The sequence below is a fragment of the Callithrix jacchus genome, chromosome 4 (genome assembly GCF_049354715.1).
Source record: "Callithrix jacchus isolate 240 chromosome 4, calJac240_pri, whole genome shotgun sequence".
Taxonomy (NCBI): Eukaryota; Metazoa; Chordata; class Mammalia; order Primates; family Cebidae; genus Callithrix; species Callithrix jacchus.
In genome coordinates, this window is record NC_133505.1 from 41,267,641 (window position 1) to 41,288,076 (window position 20,436).

The window sequence follows — 20,436 nt, forward strand, 5'->3', positions numbered from 1 at the left end:
GGATTAGTTTTAGGAGGAGGCTCATTATAGAATATTTTGTCTGACTGCAGCCCCTTATGTACTCAAAACTCAAGATTTGTTTTCTGTAGTATGGAAAAAAAATTTCAACCTGACTTTGGAGGCCTGTTAGTACTTAATTCTCTATAAATTGAACCCACACCAACCCTAAGTGCTTTGAGAGATAGAAAAGGCCTGGCTCATCCCCTTGACTGCCAACCTGGCTGAACTGGGCTTCAAACCTGCCTTCTACCAACTGGACCAGTCTGTCTTTAGATTGACATTAGATTGACTTTAGTTTTGAGCTTATTTCAAGCCTACCTCCTTTAGACATTGTAATTGTTTGAGGAGTTTCATTGAGTTCCATCTTCGTTGCCAAGGGACTTCATTCCAAAATAAGTCTCCAGCACAAAGGACTAGTTGCGAAGTCCTGTGGGCATTATTTACCCCATTCTCTCTTCAGCTCTTGGAATCATGGGTTCTATTGCTGCTGCTTTTCATGCTGCCGTTTACTCCCTTTTATTGCATTCCATAGGAAGCTTTTTGTTGGGGTGGAGAGGTGAGAGTCTGGTCTTAGGTACTCAGTCACATATTTATTGAGTTCCCTTGATTGCCTTTTCAGCAAACTTAGGCCCATAGACCTGTACATTGCCAACTCAGAAAGTATAAGGTGAAGATGAGAAGACAAAGTCTTATAATGGAGTTTGCTTAGCACAAATAGAGTGCAATTAACCATCACGATGTGGTGATTATACTGATTGAATCCAAGATACAGGCATGACTTGGTCTTCACAGACTATCCTTACAGTGCACCCATACGTGGACCCCAGTTCCAGCCTGCCTGGAACCTTCCCAAACTGCTGCTCTTAGGTTCACTTGAGACTACCTTGATTGGAAGGCCCTGCTTCCATGAGTGACCAACATGGACTCCAGGACAAGGACCAGAGCTGACCGGTGTTACTCTCTGGGGCTTAGTGGAAAACTGGAGGAAGATTTTCCTGAGCAATTAGAGAGTGGCTGTGATAGCTGTGAAGGAAACGTGGGAATGGTAGCATGGAACTGATGTGTCATCACCATGATTTCATTTGTTTCTGGGTCGTCACCCTAGTTAAAGATGTTCACAGAATCTCACTAGTTGGTCTCTAGCACTGAATGAAAGGACAGCTTCTTGCTGTCAGAATGTATATGGATTGGGGAAAGGGGCAGCATTAGACAACCAGTCACACAATTTTTAATTAACAGGACAGTGTGCAGAGATCTAGCAAGAATTTAGAATAGAGGGTTCTCTGGTCTAATCTGAGATCTATTCAGATATCTCAGAAGGAAGAGTTCCTTCCTGTTTTTAAGGGGTGGATGTGTGGGAGCAGGGAGTAGTGAACATTGCCAGCAGAAGAAATAGCAACTGAGAAGGTAACTAGGTGGTGCTGAAGCAGTAAGGATGAAGGTGAGTGCTTCCAGGTAAGGCCAGAAAGTGGGGACGCTAGATCAAGGAGAGCATTTCACCTCGGATAAGGACTTGAATTTACACTCAAAGACTAATAGGCAACACTATGGAGCACTTACTGTGTCCCATGCACTGTGCTAAAAACTTACCCTGTAAACTCATTTGGTCCTCACTATAATCTGGTGAGGTAGATCTTGTCTGCATTTAACAGATGAAGAACTGAGGCACAGAGAGATTAATAAATTTGCCCAACATCGCAACATTGTCAGTGAGTGCTGAGGTGGGATTTGAAACTAGGCAATCTGGCTTCAGGGTCCACATTTGTAACTACTGCACTAGACTTCCAGTGCTGTGGACCAGTAGGGAGCTAGGAGATAGACATGCTTTAAGGAAATTGCACTAGGGGGAATCATGTTAGGGTTGGTGTGGGGTGTTGAGAGTGGGTAATTTAGAAAGCAATTGCAGCAATTAATCCCAGCAAGTGGGAATAGTGTTGTACATATTTTGCACCAATCCAGTGTATTTAAAAAAAAAAAAAAAGTAGTGTTGTAGAGAGGCAGAAATGTAGATAGATTTGAGAGCTATGTAGGAGATAAAATAGGGACTTACTCTCTAAAGGTTTTTTTTTTTTTTTTTTTTTTTTTTTTTTGAGGCGGGGTTTTGCTCTTGTTTCCCAGGCTGGAGTGCAATGGCGCGATCTCGGCTCACCGCAACCTCCGCCTCCTGGGTTCAGGCAATTCTCCTGCCGCAGCCTCCTGAGTAGCTGGGATTACAGGCACGCGCCACCATGCCCAGCTAAATTTTTGTATCTTTAGTAGAGACGGGGTTTCACCATGTTGACCTGGATGGTCTCGATCTCTTGACCTCGTGATCCACCCGCCTCGGCCTCCCAAAGTGCTGGGATTACAGGCTTGAGCCACCGCGCCCGGCCTCTCTAAAGGTTCTTATCTCCACACACTAAAGGAACAACTGAGCACACGTGCACATGCAGATACACACCTCTCCGAGTCCCTAGCACAGAACTTTTCCAATAGTGGAAGCTTGGTATTTTGTTGACTAAAGGAGTGCCACCTGGGTGACTGGCAGATTTGAATGGAGCTCCCTCCAGCCAGTCTTGCCAAAGAAGGAGGGATTCTGAGGCTCTTGTAGACTGCCACTGAGGGCATTTGGCGCCACCTGTTGGGCGTGTTACCCATAATTTCCTCCCGAATCTCTCCATTTTTGTGCCCTGTCCACCCCGATGTTAGGTTCTTCTTCCCTTCTTACTTTCCTATGCTTCAACTCTTAAAATGTGGGCCTTTATTTTTATGACCCAGAGGTTCACAGAAAGAGATTAGGACTTCTTAGTCCTTATCTTCCTTAATTTACCTCTGAAGCATTCCATGGGGCTTCCCCTGATTTTTTTTTTTTTTTTTTTTTTTAAGAATGAGTGTTTTTGTCACCCACGCTGGAGTGTAGTGGTATGATCATAGCTCACTGAAGCTTCGACCTTCCAGGCTTAAGTAATCCTCTTGCCCCAGCCTCCTGAGTAGCTGGGATTACAGGCATGAGCCACTGCACCCAGCATCCCTTGGCTTCTTTGACTTGACACCACTTGTTCCTGGCTCTCATACTTTTCAGGCAACCCCTCTTAGTCTGCTTCTTTAAAGCTTCTGCCTCTGCCTTCCATAATATGTTGTCCCTCATGACACCTTCCTTGGTCCCCTTTTTATTTGTGCAGTATTTTTAAGCAAGTTTACCCATTCCTCTGGGGGCAACTCCCACTCATAAAATCTGAGTCTCTGTTTAGACCTTTTATTAGTCCATTCTCACGCTGTTATGAGGAAATACCTGAGGCTGGGTGATTTATAAAGAAAAGAGGTTTAACTGACTCACAGTTCTGCATGACTGGTGAGGCCTCAGGAAACTTACAATCATGGCAGAAGACACCTCTTCACAGGATGAGAGCCAAGTGAAGCAGGAAAACACCTTATAAAATCATCAGATCTTGTGAAAACTCACTATCACGAGAACAGCATGGGGGAACAGCCCCCATTATTCAATTATCTCTACCTGATCCCACCTCTGACACATGGGGACTATTGCAGTGTAAGGTGAGATTTGGGTGGAGACATACAGGCAAACCATATCAAATCCTGAGCCAAAGTTCCAAGTGCCTAATGCATTGCCTGGCTAATGGCAAGGTCCCATAAGCTCCTGCATTCAACATGTCCAGATAAGATTCTACCTTTTTCCCAAAACATGTCCCTTATAGTGAGTTCTCTAAGTCAGCAGTCCCCAGCCTTTTTGGCACCAAGGACTCGTTTTGTGGAAGACAAGTTTTCTATGGATGGGCAATAGTTTCCAGATGAAACTGTTCCACCTCAGATCATCAGGCATTAGATTCTCAAAAGGAGTGTGCAACCTAGATCCTTCCCATGCTCAGTTCACAATAGGGTATGTGCTTTTATGAGAATCTAATGCCGCTGCTGATCTGAAAAGAGGCAGAGCTTGCTCACTGCTCACCTCCTGCTGTGCAGCCCAATTCCCAACAGGCCACGGACTGGTAGTGGTCAGTGGCCCAGGGGTTGGGAACCCCTGCTATAAGGAACAAGCACTCTTATGGAGCTTACTATGTACCAAACACTTGTGAGCACTTTTGCACTGTGGTCTTCTTAATAATCCCAAGAGGTAGGTACTCATCACCATTTTATACAGGAGAAAACATTTAGTAACAGGTCTATAGCTGCCTAGTTTCTCCCCCTTCTCTCCTCCCCCAACTCCCTGTTCAGTCATTGAGATCTGTTGAACCTTCCTCTGTCACTTCTCTCAGTGCCCCCCATCAGCCTGGACTCTCACTCAACTCTCTCACTAGTCCACATCTTAGAGCTATACTGTGTTGTTTCAGGGTCCATCACCCATCTCTCCCTTCAGGCCCTGCGCTATCCCCACCACACCGGTATAGACCTCCCTTCCTGGGTTACCAGGCCTGTCACTTGCAGTGAGGCCTCCTCATCTCAACTAAGGAGGTCAAAATAAGAATAATCTCATATGAGTAAGAGGAACTCATCATCCTTGCCAAGCTTTCCAACCAGCCCCAAACTTCAAGTATTTTTGTGTCCTTGTATAGCAAGTGAATATTTCTACATAATAAAATATTTCTTACATCTCTTTGTCAAATAAGGACATTGCTCATTTTGTCAGAACAGCTAATGTTTGATTTGAGGTTGAAGGAGAAAAGGGATTTACTCCCCAGCAATAAGCATTTTTGCTGGTGTTTAACAAACAAAGAACATTTCTTCTATTAGCCGCCACTGTCAGACCTCATGGAATCAGGTGCTTTTCTAATTGCTGAGACTATGAGAAGGTAACTGATTAATTGATGAATACTTTCCCCTCTTCTGCCCCTGCAGAAGAGATATTGGAACTGTAGAGACAATGACAGTTCTTTCAAGAAAAACAGTTGGCTGGGCACAGTGGCTTACGCCTGTAATCCCAGCACTTTGGGAGGCTGAGGTGGGTGGATCACTTGAGGTCAGAAGCTCGAGACCAGTTTGGCCAATATGGTGAAACCCCATCTCTACTTAAAAAAAAATACAAAACTTAGCCACTGCACTCCAGCCTGGGTGACAGAGGGAGACTCTGTGTAAAAAAAAAAAAAAGTTATTACCTTGTCCTCCTGCATGGTTTTTGTTTCTTACCCAGTTACTGCAAAAAAAAAGAAGACATTTTTGTTTCATCCACCCATTTTCTTCTCTCTCTCAAAAATAATAATATTATTATATAAATCACCCAGTCTCAGGTATTTCCTCAAATATATATATATTTCTATTTTTAGACAGCGTCTTGTTTTGTAGCCCAGACTGGAGTGCAGTGGCGTGAGCTTGGCTCACCGCAACCTCTGCCTCCCGGGTTCAAGCAGTTCTTGTGCCTCAGCCTCCCAAGTAGCTGGGACTACAGGTATGTGCCACCATGCTCAGATAATTTTTGTACTTTTAGTAAAGATGGGGTTTTACGATGTTGGCCAGGCTGGTCTCGAACTTCTGATCTCAAGTGAGCTGATCTGCCCACTTCTGCCTCCCCAAATGCTAGGATTACAGGCATGAGCCACCACGTCCCACCCAAAAATGATTATTTTAAAGCAGTTTTCAAGGTTTTCTAGCTTTGCTCATATTCTTTTAACTCTAAGTAACCCAGGTAAGTGGAAGCTGAAAAGTTACAAAGTGACAGTTACCAGGGCCAAGCAGTCCTGCATCTCTACCAAAGTGAAACTTCATTCTCTCTGATGCGAAGTAAAGTGATGGTTGTTCTTCCAGATCCATGATTACCATGACATAGTGTTCTATATTCTTGATTTAAGAAAGCACTAGCACTACCCAATCTCCTGTGCCCTTTGCTTGCTGTGTCAAGCTTCTGGTTGCACCCCCTGCCTTCCATAAGGAACTTTCCTTACTTGGCCTCGAATTCCCTGATGTCTGGTCGGTGACCTGGTGCTGAAACTGGCTCTGACACTGTGCTTAGACTTCCCTTAAAATTCTGCATTCTGTTCTGGACCTGTTTCCAACCACAATGACACAACCCACTGATTTACTGTTCTTGAATTCATCTCTGCTATTCAGGCTGATCCCCAAAGATCTCATGTCTTTCTATCACTGCCTTTGGTCTTGCAAATAGACCCCGCAGAGCCCCACGATTATTTAACCAATGATTTGGCCAGGGAGTAATACAAGAGACAAAAATTGAGGACAGGAGAGAATGATGAGCAACTGAGGGAGCAGCGTGGGGTTGAAAGGCTACCTCAGAAAGCAGTTATGTTATTGATGGGAAGGTGACCGATGTTACTGCAGGGGATATCAAAGGCATATGTCCCGAACTTCAGAGTCAGGTAGAAAACAAAACAGAAAGGACCTTCATTTCCTCTGAGTCTGGGGAAACAGAGAGAGAAGGAGAAAGCCAGGGAAAGGGAACTGACACTTACTGAGCCCTTGCTATCTGCCAGGTATATAGATAGGCACTTTTCATAGTTACCGCTTCTGGCCCACACAACATTCCTATCACATATGTATTATTATTTCTATTTCAGAGATGAAGAGACTCTAAGTTAACGTGCATAAGATCACAGAGCTAGTGAGACGAGACAAGGCTAATTTCAAAGTTTATATCCTTATATACCAAACATTTCTGGTTATATTCTAGATATAAGGAAACAAGGAATTCAGAAGTAAAACTTAGAAAAAACATCCAGATATTGTTAATTCCACCAATCTGAGCTAAAGCATGAGGCTAGAGATGAACACACACACACACAGTCACATACATACCTCTATCTTTTTAGAATTTTATTTTATTGGCCAGGCATGGTGGCTCATGCTTGTAATCCCAGCACTTTGGGAGGCCAAGGTGAGCAGATCATGAGGTCAGGAGATGGAGACCATCCTGGCTAACACGGTGAAACCCCATCTGTACTAAAAATACAAAAATTAGCCAGGTGTGGTGGCACATGCCTATAGTCCCAGATACTTGGGAGGCTGAGGCAGGAAAATAACTTGAGCCCAGAAGGTGGAGGTTGCAGTGAACCAAGATCATGCCACTGCACTCCAGCCTGGGTGACAAAGTGAGATTCCATCTCAAAAAAAAAAAAAAAAAAAAGGAAGAAGAATTTTATTTTTTATTATTTTTTTTGAGACAGAGTCTCCCTCTGTCACCCAGGCTGGAGTGCAGTGGCACAATCTCGGCTCACGACAACCTCCGCCTCCTGGGTTCAAGCAATTCTCTTTCTTCGGCCTCCCAAGTAGCTGGGATTACAGGTATCCGCCACCAGACCTGGCTAATTTTTTGTTTTGTTTGTTCTTAGTAGAGATGGGGTTTCGCCATGTTGGCCAGTCTGGTTTTGAACTTCTGACCTCAAGTGGTCTGCCCACCTCAGTGTCCCAAAGTGCTGGGATTACAGGCATGAGCCACCAGGCCCAGCCTAAAATTTTATTTTTATTATTTTTATTTCAATAGCTTTAGGGGTACAAGTGGCTTTTGTTTACATGGATGAACTGTATAGTGGTGAAGTCTGGGCTTTTAGTGTACCCATTATCCAATAGTGTATATTGAACTCAGTAAATAATTTTTCATCTCTCATCCCCATGCCCCGACTCCCCACTTCTGAGACTCCCCACTTCTGAGTCTTCTATTCCGTATGGCTTTGCATACCCATAGCTTAGCTCCTACTTATAAGTGAGTGTTAAATTAGGTTTAGCCTAAAGCTGCCTCCTTACATGTTTTAAGTTCAGCCTAAAGGTTTCTCTGTACATAGTAAAGTGAAATCTAACTGGATGTGTAATCAGACTGAAACCTACTCTAGTGCCAATCACTGAGTTTTGGCCAATCAAAGGTGACCAACTGTTCAAACCGAGTTCAAATAAGGCAAATGCCGAGCTATAACAAATCTGGCTGTTTCTGTTCCTAACTTCAGTTTTCTGTACATCACTTTCCTTTTTCTGACCGTAAATCTTCCACCACGAGGGTGTGCTGGAGTCTCTCTGGCTCAAGAGGCTCCCCAGTTCACGAATTGTTCTTTGCTCAATTAAACTTTGTTGAATTTCATTTATCTAAGGTTTTTGTTGTTTAACAGTGAGAACAGGAAGTACTCGGTTTTCTGTTCCTGAGTTACTTCACTTAGGAAAATGGTCTAGCTTCATCCAAGTTGCTCGAAAAGATATTATTTCGTTCTTTTTTATGGGTAAGTACTATTTCATGACATATACACATCACATTGTCTTATCCACTCATCAGTTCATGGGCACTTAGGTTGATTCCATATCTTTGCAATTGTGAATTCTGTGTCTTTTTGATATAATCACTTATTTTCCTTTGGGTAGATACCCAAGAGTGGGATTGCTAGATCAAATGGTAGATCTACTTTTAGTTCTTTGAGAAATCTGCATAGTGTTTTCCATACAGGTTGTACTAATTTACATTCCCACCAGCAACGTATAAGTCATCCCTTTTCACAGCATCCTTGCCAACATTTATTGCTTTTTGACTTTTTAATAACAACGATCCTGGCTGGGATAAGGTAGTATCTCATCGTGGTTTTAATTTGCATTTCCCTGATGATTGGTGATGCTGAGCATTTTTACATATGTTTGTTCGCCATTTGTATATCTTCTTTTGAGAAATGTCTGTTAATGTCGTTTGCTCACTTTTTAATGGGATTATTATTATTATTATTATTTTTGAGACGGAGTTTCGCTCTTGTTACCCAGTCTTGGAGTGCAATGGCACGATCTCAACCGCAACCTCCGCCTCCTGGGTTCAGGCAATTCTCTCGCCTCAGCCTCCTGAGTAGCTGGGATTACAGGCACGCACCACCATGCCCAGCTAATTTTTTGATTTTTAGTAGAGACGGGGTTTCACCATATTGACCAGGATGGTCTCTATCTCTTGACCTCGTGATCCACCCGCCTCGGCCTCCCAAAGTGCTGGGATTACAGGCTTGAGCCACCGCGCCCGGCCGGGATTATTTTTTTTTTTCTTGCTCACTTGTTTGAGCTCCTTCTAGATTCTGGATATTAGTCCTTTGTCAGATGTTTGCAAATATTTTCTCCCATTCTGTGCTTGTCCGTTTAACTCTGTTGATTATTTCTGCTGTGCAGAAGCTCTTTAGTTTAATTAAATATGTTGGTCCTATTTATTTGTTTTTGTTTCTGTTGCATTTGTTTCTGAGGTCCTATTCATAAATTCTTTGCCTATGCCAATATTCAGAAGAGTTTTTCCAAGGTTTCTTCCAGCCAGAATCTTTGTAATCCCAGGGCTTAGATTTAGATTTACAGACTTAGATTTAAGTCTGTAATCTATCTTGAGTTAATTTTCATATATGTTGAGAGTCAGGGATCCAGTTTCATTCTTCTACATGTGGCAATCCAATTTTCCCAGCACCCTTTATGGAATAGGGTGTCCTTTCTTCAGTGTATTGTTTTGTCTGCTTTGTCAAAGATTAGTTGGTTGTAGGTATTTGGCTTTATTTCTGGGTTGCCAATTCTGTTCTGTTGGTCTATGTGTATAGTTTTTAAAGCAGTATCATGCTGTTTCAGATACTCTGGCCTTGAAGTGTAATTTGAAGTTGGGTAATGTGATGCCTCTAGATTTATTCTTTTTGTCTAGGATTGCTTTGGCTATCCAGGCCTTTTTTTCATTCCATATGAATTTTAGGATTGCTTTTCCTAATTCTGTGAAAAATGATGCTGATATTTTGATAGGAATTGCATTGAACCTGTAGATTGCTTTGGGCAGTCATTTTTCATATTGATTCTTCCAGTCTATGAGCATGGCATGGCTGTTCATTTGTTTGTGTCATCTATGATTTCTTTCATCAGTGTTTTGTAGTTCTCCTAAGGGAGATCTTTCACCTCCTCGGTTAAGTATATTTCTAGACATTTTATTATCTTTTTGTAGCTATTGCAAGTGAGATTGAATTCTTGATTTGATTATCAGCTTGGTCATTATTGGAATAGAGCTGTGCTATTGATTTATGTATGTTGATTTTGTAACCTGAGACTTTACTGATTTCATTTATCAAATCTAAGAGTCTTTTGGAGGAGTTTTCAGGGTTTTCTAGGAAGAAGATTGTATTACTGGCAAAAGCGATAATTTGGCTTCCTTTCCTTTCCAATTTGGGTATGCTTTCTCTCGTCTGATTGCTCTGGCTAGGACTTCCAGTACTATGATGAATAGGAGTGGTGAAAGAGGGCATCTTTGTCTGGTCCAGTTCTTGGAGAATGCCTTCAGCTTTTTTTTCCTTTTTCTGAGATGGAGTTTCACTCTGTTGCCCAGGATAGAGTGTAGTGGTGTGATCTCAGCTCCCTGCCACCTCCACCTCAGGGGGTCAAGCAATTCTCACGCCTCAGCCTCTCAAGTAGCTGGGACTACAGGCATGTGTCACTATACCTAGCTAATGTTTTTTTTTTTTTTTTTTTTAGTAGAGACAGGATTTCACCATGTTGACCAGACTGGTCTCAAACTCCTGACCTCAGGTGATCTGCCTGTCTGGGCCTCCCAAAGTGGTGGGATTATGGGCATGAGCCACTGCGCCCGGCCAGCTTTCAACTTGTATCCATTCAGTATGATATTGGCTGTGGGTTTATCATATCTAACTTTTATAATTTCAAGGTTTGTTCCTTCTATGCCTAGTTTCTTGAGAGATTCATTATAAAGGGATGCTGGATTTTACCAAATGCTTTTTCTGCATCCATTGAAATGATCACATGGCTTTTGTTTTAAATTCTGTTTATGTGGTAAATCACATTTACTGACTTGCATATTTGGAACCATCCTTGCATCCCTAGGATGAAACCCACTTGATCATGGTGAATTATCATTTTGATGTGCTGATGGATTTGTTTTCTTAGTATACTGTTGAAGATTTTTGCATCTATGTTCATCAGGAATATTGGTCCTGGCTTTGATATCAGGGTAATACTGGCTTCATAGAATGAGTTGGGGAGGATTCCCTCTTTCTCAATCTTCTGGAATAGTTTCAATAGGATTGGTACTAGTTCTTCTTTGAACATCTGGTAGAATTCAGCTGTGAATCTGTCGGATCCTAGGCTTTTTTTTTTTTTTTTTGAAGATTTTTTTATTACTGATTTAATATTACTGCTTGTTACTGGTCTGTTCAGGATTTCTGTTTCTTTCTGATTCAAGTTTAGAGGGTTGTATGCTTCCAGGAATTCATTCATTTCCTCTAGGTTTGTTCAGGATTTCTGTTTCTTCCTGATTCAAGCTTAGAGGATCATATGATTCTGGGAATTTATTTATTTCCTCTAGATTTTCTAGCTTGTATGATTAGAGGTGTTTATAGTATTCTTAGATGATCTTTTGTATTTCTGTAGTGTCAGTTGTAATGTCTCCATTTTCATTTCTACTTTTTTTTTTTAGAAAGAGTCTTGCTTTGTCGCCCATGCTGGCTGGAGCATTGCAGCCTCTGCCTCCTGGGTTCAAGCAATTCTCCTGCCTCAGCCTCCTGAGTAGCTGGGATTACAGGTGGGTGCCACCACACCCAGCTAATTTTTGTATTTTTAGTAGAGACGGGCTTCACCATGTTGGTCAGGCTGATCTTGAACTCCTGACCTCGTGATCCACCTGCCTCAGCCTCTCGAAGTGCTGGGATTACAGGCATGAGCCACCATGCCTAGCCTCTTACGTGTTTTTAAATGCAGCTACTGCGCGAGATTCCTGCATGCTGTAGAAAATTTATTTTTTTCACTAAGCCCAATTAATTTCGCTTAGCTGGAGAACTGTTAAGAAGTGTGAAGACACGAAAAAGAAATGAATGACTTCATTCCACAAATATAAGTAGGGGAAGTTCCAATGATGGCATTTGCTGCAGGAAGAGAAACCAGGATAAGTTAAAACTGTTAATATTCACTTTAGACTGTGTAATTTCTATATGGTAACTATTCATACCTACCATTCATAAATTCTAAATGGTAACCAGACCCTCAGACTTGGATCAGAGACTGGGACCTTTGTGAACGAAGAGGCCTGAGGGAATGGATTGTAGGAGATGGATGGTGAAAGGAAAGCTGCGGGTTGGAGCAGGTGTGCGTCTGCGCCTGCATTGACCATATAAGAGGGAGAGTCAAAAATTATAAGGACTTTTAAGATTGTGGAGACTTCGTACCTTCTTCATTTTTACTACTTTTTATTCCTCATTTCTGTAGGTTGGCCATAAAATCTCAAACATGGGGAAAATACAAAACTATAAAACAACATTTTTTCCAGGTGAACTTATTCTTGGTGTTTCTAGGATGTCTATGGAAAATGTTACAGTAACTTCTGACTACAGAATTTTTTTCAAATGATATAATATTGACAAAGCAGTTGTAGGGCTCCCAAAATAAAATAAGTTTGTGTTTTGAACCTATGGATGAAAAACTTGCCAGAGAAATGGTCAAATTTTATGTATCTATTTAGCAGTCATGTAGTGGAAAAAAATTTAAAGGCATTATATCATGTTTATTATATTTTAATTAAAAGAACAAAGCATTTATATTATTTAAATTATAAAATATTACAGAACAATAATTATTCAATTGGTGACATACAAAGCTTACGAGCTCAGGAATATAGTGATTTCTTCCTTAAATTCCTGCTATTTTCAAGTATGGTAAAGCATTGCAAACACACACACCTCTTTATGAAAATTTCCAAACCTACAGAAAACTTGAAAAAAAGTAAAATAATGCTTGAATGCTGCTATGGTTTGAATGTGTCTCCCAAAGTTATTAGGCTCTTTCATTTGCTAGGACACGTATATTAGTAAATCATTAATTAAAATTGGCATTTCTAGTTCAAAATTTTTTTCCAGTTCAAATTTAATATTATTGTTTTAATTCAGCTACTTTTACTTGATTTTTATAAATTAAAAATCTTAGTTCTTGACTGGGCATGGTGGCTCATACCCGTAATCCCAGCACTTTGGGAGGCAAGCAGATCATTTGAGGTTAGGAGTTCAAGACTAGCCTGACCAACATGGTGAAACCTTTCTCTACGAAAAATACAAAAAAATTAGCCAAGTGTGGTGGTGCATGCCTCTTATCCCAGCTACTCGGGAGGCTGAGGCAAGAGAATCGCTCAAACCCACGTGGTGGAGGTTGCAGTGAGCTGAGATCAGGCGCCACTGCACTCCAGCCTGGGCGACAGAGCCAAACTCTATTTAAAAAAAAAAAACAAACTTAGTTCTTAATTACATTAACATAATCACTGATTTGCTTTATGTTACATATAACATAAAGTTGCTACATATAAAACCTGTAGGAAACTTAATCCCCATTGCAACAGCGTTGAGAGGTGGGACCTTTAAAAGATGGTTAGGCTATCTCTTAGAGAGATGGGCAGAACCCTCATAAAGGGATTAATGCCATCATCTCTAGAGTGGGTTAGTTATCTCATCTCAGGAATGAACTCCTGATGAAAGGATAAGTTTGACTCCTTTCCTCTCCTCCACCCTGTTCTCAGCCTTTTGTCTTCTGCCACAGTATGACACAGCAAGAAAGCCCTTGCTAGATATTGGCACCTTGATACTGGGCTTCCCAGCCTCCAGAATTGTGAGAAATAATTTTTTTTTTTGTAAATTACCTAGTCTGTGGTATTCTGTTATGGCAACACAAAATGGACTAAGACAAATACCATAGATTCAACAACTGTCAAGATTTGGTCCTATTTGTTCGAACTGTGTGTATTCTAAATTCATTTCAAAGTAAATTAGAGATCTCAGCATTTCATCCCTAAATACTTTAGCATAAAGATGCCTTGTTATATAACTATAGTACTGTATCATACTGAACAAAACTGAAAACAGCTCTCTAATATCGTCGATTGCCAGTCCATGTTCAAATTTCCCCATTTGTCTGAAAAGTGCTTTTATATCTGTTTTCCCCAAAGATATTGGTGAGAATCATCCACTAAATGTGATTGTAATGTCTCTTAATTCCCACTATCACAACCATTTTTTTTTTCTTTGAGATGGAGTCTTGCTTTGTTTCCAGGCTGGAGTGCAGTCACACGATCTCAGCTCACTGCAACCTCCACCTCCCCGGTTCAAGCCATTCTCCTGCCTTAGCCTCTGGACTAGCTGGGATTATAGGCCGGCACCATCACGCCCAGCTAATTTTTGTATTTTTAGTAGAGGCAGGGTTTCACCATGTTGGCCAGGATGGCCTCGATCTCCTGATCCATCCACCTCAGACTCCCAAAGAGCTGAGATTACAGGCATGAGCCACCGCAGCCTGCCCCCACCCATTTTTTAAACATCATCTTTTTAAAGAGACCAGGTCGGTAGAATCTCTCACATTTTGAATTTGTGTGATATTTTCTTTGTGGTTTCATTTGACTTATTCCTCTATCCAATGTATTTTTTATAGACCAGAACTTTTTGAACTAAAGGCTTGATTAGATTCAGGTTAAAGCTTTTCGACAATAGTTCTTCATAGGTATTGCTGTGTACTTTGCATTTCGTCTTATTAGAAAGCATATGCTTAATATCTTGTCCTATTATTGGTGAGGCTAAATTTGATCACTGAGTTGAGGTGATGACAGCCAGGTCTCTCCTCTGTAAAGGTATTTCTCCCATTTGCCAATAGGAAATAATCTGTGGCCATGATACTTTGGCATGATGTGACTCTCCTGTTCCCCCCATCTATTCTCCTGATGTTTTTAACATATATGGTGCCTTCCCTGAAGCAGTGACCACATTAGGTTTACAAAATGCTAGCTTTCCAATTCTATTATTTTTCCCAACATTTATTCACTGGCACTCTGAAGGGTAGACCTTTTTCATCAGTGAAACATTTCCTTGTGAAATGTCAGGATAAATACTTGTTTTCTTTAAGTACCGATTTTCTGTGTTAGGAATAGGAAGATCACATTCAGTGCTAATATAAATGGGTTGTTGTTGCTTATTTTTTTTAAAATCTGTATTTGACTATTAATAGGAACCCATGAATTTTTATATACTCAGTGTGCTTAATTACATTATAGTCATCTTTTTGATGTCTGATTGTCCCAATTTTGGCCAATGGAAGCTGCTTCAAACTGGCTGATCTGTTTTTTTACATAACTTTATTAGTCTTTGAACAGTGCCTTGGTTTATGAAAACAATGAGATACTCACACTTGCTTTGTATTTTCCATAAGTCAGATCTAGAACTGGTCACTTCTCCAAGAAGTTCCGTTTCTTCTGAGTGAGAAATGATATTCAGAAACTACAATCTGTGCATTGAGGATGCTCATTGCTACAGTGCTGTTATTAGGATCTTTCATTTGGTAGAGCTACGACATATATATTAGTAAATCATTAGCTAAAATGGACAGTTCTAGTTTTTTTAGTTCAACTTTAATATTATTGTTTTAATTCAGCTACTTTTAGTTGCTTTTTATACATTAAAAACCTTATTATTATTTTTTGAAACAGAGTCTTGCCCTGTTGCCCAGGCTGGAGTGCAAAGGCGCACAATCTCGGCTCACTGCAACCTCAGCCTCCTAAGTTCAAACATTTCTCCTGCCTCAGCCTCCCACGTAGCTGGGATTACAGGTGCTCACCACCACGCCCAGCTAATTTTTGTATTTTTAGTAAAGATGGGATTTTGCCATGTTGGCCAGGCTGGTCTCGAACTCTTGACCTCATGATCCACCCACCTTAGCCTCTCAAAGTGCTGGAATTACAGGCATGAGCCACCTTGCCCAGCCTTAAAATCTTAGTTCTTAATTACATTAACATAAACACTGATTTGCTTTATTTTATATATAACATCGTTTCAAATAAGGATACAAATATCACAACCGTAAAACAACTGAATGATGTTCAAAGTTTTGAGAGTTCTTTTTGTCCTTAGAATATTTATTCTATTAAGTCAGCCTGGGCAACATAATGAGACCCCATTTCTATTTAAAAAATTTATTTTAATTAACTGGGTATGGTGGCATGTGCCTGCAGTCCCAGCTACTCTTCTTGGGAAACTGAGGTGGGAAAATCACATGAGCCCAGGAGTTTGAGAATGCACTGAGTTATGATCACACCAGTGCACTCCAGCACTCCAACCTTGGCTGGCAACAGAGCAAGACCCTGTCTCAAAAAAAATAAAATAAAATAAAATAAAAAATAAGAGAGAGAGAGAGAAGAGAAAAAGAGAGAGAGAGAAAATAACTATATTCCACCAATAATATACAGTAGTATCTTTTAACATCACTTGGAATACTTTTTTCCATGTAGTTCAGTTCTATTTGTTTTAAATTTTAGAGGGTTTTTTTTTTTTGTTAAATTCTTATTAACAGTGTAAAGCATTTATTGTTTCAAAGGTCAATATTCTCTTCTCACTTCTATTCTCCCTTCCTCCCTAAAAGTAGCCATTTTTATTAATTTCTGGTTTATCCTTCCAATGCAGCTCCCCCCCACCCCCACTTTGGAAACATGCACTTCCTCTATTGCCCAAGCTGGAGTGCAGTGGCACAATCATAACTGACTACAGCCTCCAACTCTTAGGCTCAAGTGATCCTCTTGCTTCAGCGTCCTGAGTAGCTAGAACTACAGGGCATACCACCATGCATGGCTAATGTTTTTAAGTAGAGACAGGGTCTTGCTATGTTGGCCAGGCTGGTCTTAAATTCCTGACCTCAAGTGATCCTCCTACTTCGTCCTCCCAAAGTGTGGGGATTATAGGCACAAGCCACCATATCTGGCCCAATGAAGCTTTTTGAAAAAAAAATATATATCTTCTCTCTTTCTTACTACAAAGGTAGCACATAGTTTAATCATTCTTTTGCATTGTGAATTTTCCACTATAACCTAGAGATTCCTCCATATTAATTCAAAGAGATCTTTCTCATTTTTTGTTAGACTTTTTCCTTTAATTGATACATGATATTTTACATATTTTATTTATGAGGTACACATGAGCATCTGTTACATGCATACAATGAGAGTAATGATCAAGTCTGGTATTTGGGGTATCCTTCACCTTGAGTATTTATCATTTCTATGTGTTGGCAACATTTCAAATCCTCTCTTCCAGCTACTTTGAAATATACTATATATATTATTGCTGACTACAGTCACCCAGTCTGTTACCAAACACTGGAACTTAGTTTTTCTATCTCCTCATTCTTTCTAACAGCTCTACGTTACTCCACTGTGCAGATGTACATAATTTTTTTCAACTATTCTACTCTTAGCTTACTAGGCATGTTTCCAATAATTTCCACTTATTACAAATAATGACATATCATTTTTAAAAAGCAGATTACTATATAATAAAGATACATACTTAAGTGCTCAATAGGTGAAAGATAATAGTATTAACAAAACAATAAGGTTAATAACAGAAGAACGAATTTTAATTTATTTTTTTTATGTGGACATGTCACCAGGGTATCTGAGAGCAGGGTGACTACATTTGTTCTTTAGCCAGCTGGAGATTAAACATTTATTGAGTAACCACCATGTTCCAGGCATTACAGTAAGAACTTGTACCTAAAGCAGCTCCATATGCTGAAGGCCTTAGGAAAGGAATAAAGGGCAACTGGGAATCTGACCAGGTTTCAAGAGTGATGTTGGGACTCTAGGGAGGAGGCAGCAGAAGGTTTCCGGTGGACAGAAGTCCGGGGTAGTCCGCCTTGGGAGACTCTAGGCTTACTCAGATTTGGAGGCTCCATGTGGGGTGAATGCAAGCCACAAGATGGAGCCAAATCACAAGTCATTGGTAGCAACCTCCTACACCATAAGGAGGTGAGGAGAGGAAGTGAATCTTCCTCTGCGTGCTCCTCTGCGTGCATGATGACTGGTCCGGAAGATTTTCTGAGGTCAGAGAAGAAAGGAAAGCCTGAGAAGTGGAGCCTCATTCACTGAAAGGCATCTGTTTATAGAGATAAATAGGGTAATGTGATAGGGAGACTGGAGATAGGTGGTTTATTTAGCAAAGTTGGTCAAGGAAGCCTCCCTGACTTGGTACAACATGAGTTGTCATCGATGATGAATTGGAGGCATTAATGTTAAGATCTTGGGCTGGAGGACTCCAGGGAAAGATAGTGTGGCTGCTGCTTAATGAAAGAAGGAAGAGTGGAGGGAAGTAAAGATGGAGACACATGCACTGCCAGATCATATAGAATCTTGTTGGCCAGAAAGGAATTTAGATTATATTTTAAGCAAGAAAGAAAGTCTGAACTGGGAGAGTGCTTTGAATGATCCAGGAACAAGCAGTAAAATCTCTTCAGTAATTCCAACCCCAGTCATTCTTCAAACTCACCTCATTCCTGCAGCCTGTTGCTGCTGAAGCCTCAGAAGAAGTTAATTCCCAAAGTGGGTAAAACCTCCTCCTACAGATTTCCTAGTAATGCTGATGTCTGACCCTGCTCATCCTGCCACATGTCTCACAGCTGGTCTCCATTTGCTGCTGAGTAGGACAGTGCAGTGGAAAGAACATGGGCTGTAGCATCACACAGACCGTCCAGCCACCTCCTAGCTGTGTGACCTTTGGCAAGTTAAGTAATTCGAATCCTAGCTTCCTTCTCTGTAAAATGAAATAATTACACTTAACTTGCTGATTGGTTGTAAGGAAGAAATAAAATAATTCATGTACAGTAGAATGATGCTTTTCTTTTTTCTTGTATTTAGGGTTATCACACAAGACAAAGCATATGTCACCTCCAAGGCCTTTCCTCTTTTGGCTTTGGATTTCCCAAAACCTGAAGCTCACTTGACATTATGCCAGGTGTCTCAGACATTGTACCAGAGAGAGAGGGGGAAATGCCTTTGCGAGGCAAAGGGGGAAGGTTCTCCCGAACTGAGGAAGGCACAGTGGCCTGTGGGTCTGAAAGAGCCCTCCTCCCTTGCAGCAGCCAATGCAGGGTCGGGGGGGAAGGACATGGGAGGGGAGGCCCCCCAGGGAGGGGAAGTTGTACCCCTGGTACCATGTGGTACATCTTTGTAGTCCTGCTCCCAGGCACTGAAGATCAGTCCTCTCTAAAGATTCCCCTGTCCCAAGCCTGGTGCAGAAGCAGTAGAGCTGCCACTTGGAAAAGACCATACAGGTTAAGCCCTGAGCATGCTTGCAGTAAGCAGTCTGGACAGATGCAGGAAGACAACAGGGGCTTCTCCAAGGCCTCAGCATGTGTCAGGGCACACACCCTTGGAACAACTGTGAGAGACAGAAGCCCCAATAATGACAGATTGAATTTAAAACCAACCTCATGGCAGGGATTTTGAATCAGATTTAAGATGTTTTAAAGAGCAGGTTTTGAATCGGATAAATCCAATACACGTGAAAAGCATTAAGGACAGGCCCATTGCATGTGTTGGGTAAAGGGTAGCCAATGTCACTAAAACCAGCTGCAGATAGTCACAGCAGGCTGGACTTGGAGCAAACAAAATGGAATTAAATAGAATTCTACAAGTGTTTCAAAGCCCATTATGTTCTGGGTGTTGGAAATATAAGGCACAGACTTCTTTTGTGTTAGAGGAGCAGTTAGTGACAAAGGCAAATTCATACACAGTCAACTCTGCCATTGGGCGGAATGTGGTATGCACTGCAGAGAGAGGGTGGCCAGCATATTAGGCGCTGGGATTGGAAAGGCTTCACAGAAGAGGTGACATTTAATCTGGACCCTGGAAGGACAGGTGGAATTTTTACTGGTTGGCGGAGGAAGGCAGGTCCAGCACAGAGAATAGTTTGTGCAAAGGCAGGGAGGGGTAGACATGCAATGACAGTTTTCTGTGGCTTAAGTATTGGCCATTTTCAGGAGGAGCTATTAGAAATATGGTTAAAATAGGCCAGGTGTGGTGGCTCATGCCTGTAATCCCAGTACTCTAAAAGGCCAAGGTGGGTGGATGACTTGAGGTCAGAAGTTCAAGACTAGCCTGGCCAACATGGTGAAACACTGTCTCTACTAAAAATACAAAAGTTAGCCAGGTATGGTGGTGGGCGCCTGTAGTTCCAGCTACTTGGGAGGCGGAGGCAGGAGAATCACTTGAACCCGGGAGGCAGAGGTTGTAGTGAGCCGAGATTGGGCCACTGCACTCCAGCCTGGGTAACAATCGAGATTCCATCTCAAAAAAAAAAAAAAAAAAAGAAAAGAAAGAAAGAAAAGAAAAAAAAGAAATACGGTTAAAATAGTGCACTGAGGACAGTTTGAGAAGGGTCTTTTCATCCTGTAGGTAATGAAGCTCCTAGAAGAATTTAAAGGAAGCAGGGAAAAAGGAGATAACCTACAAGCTTCCAGAAAGAAAAAAACAACAATTACATACAAAGTTTCATGACACAATATCTTTTGGCTTATCAACAATAACACAGGAAGCTAAGGGATTATAGAGAAATGCCTTAAAACTTTTGATGGAAATTATTTCCAATCTTGAGTTTTATACCTGTGCAAGCTATTATTCAAGTGCGAGAGTAGAATAAGCACATTTTTTGACATACGAAGCATAAAGCATTTTCCTCATATGCACTCTTTCTCGGGAAGCGGAAACAGGATGTG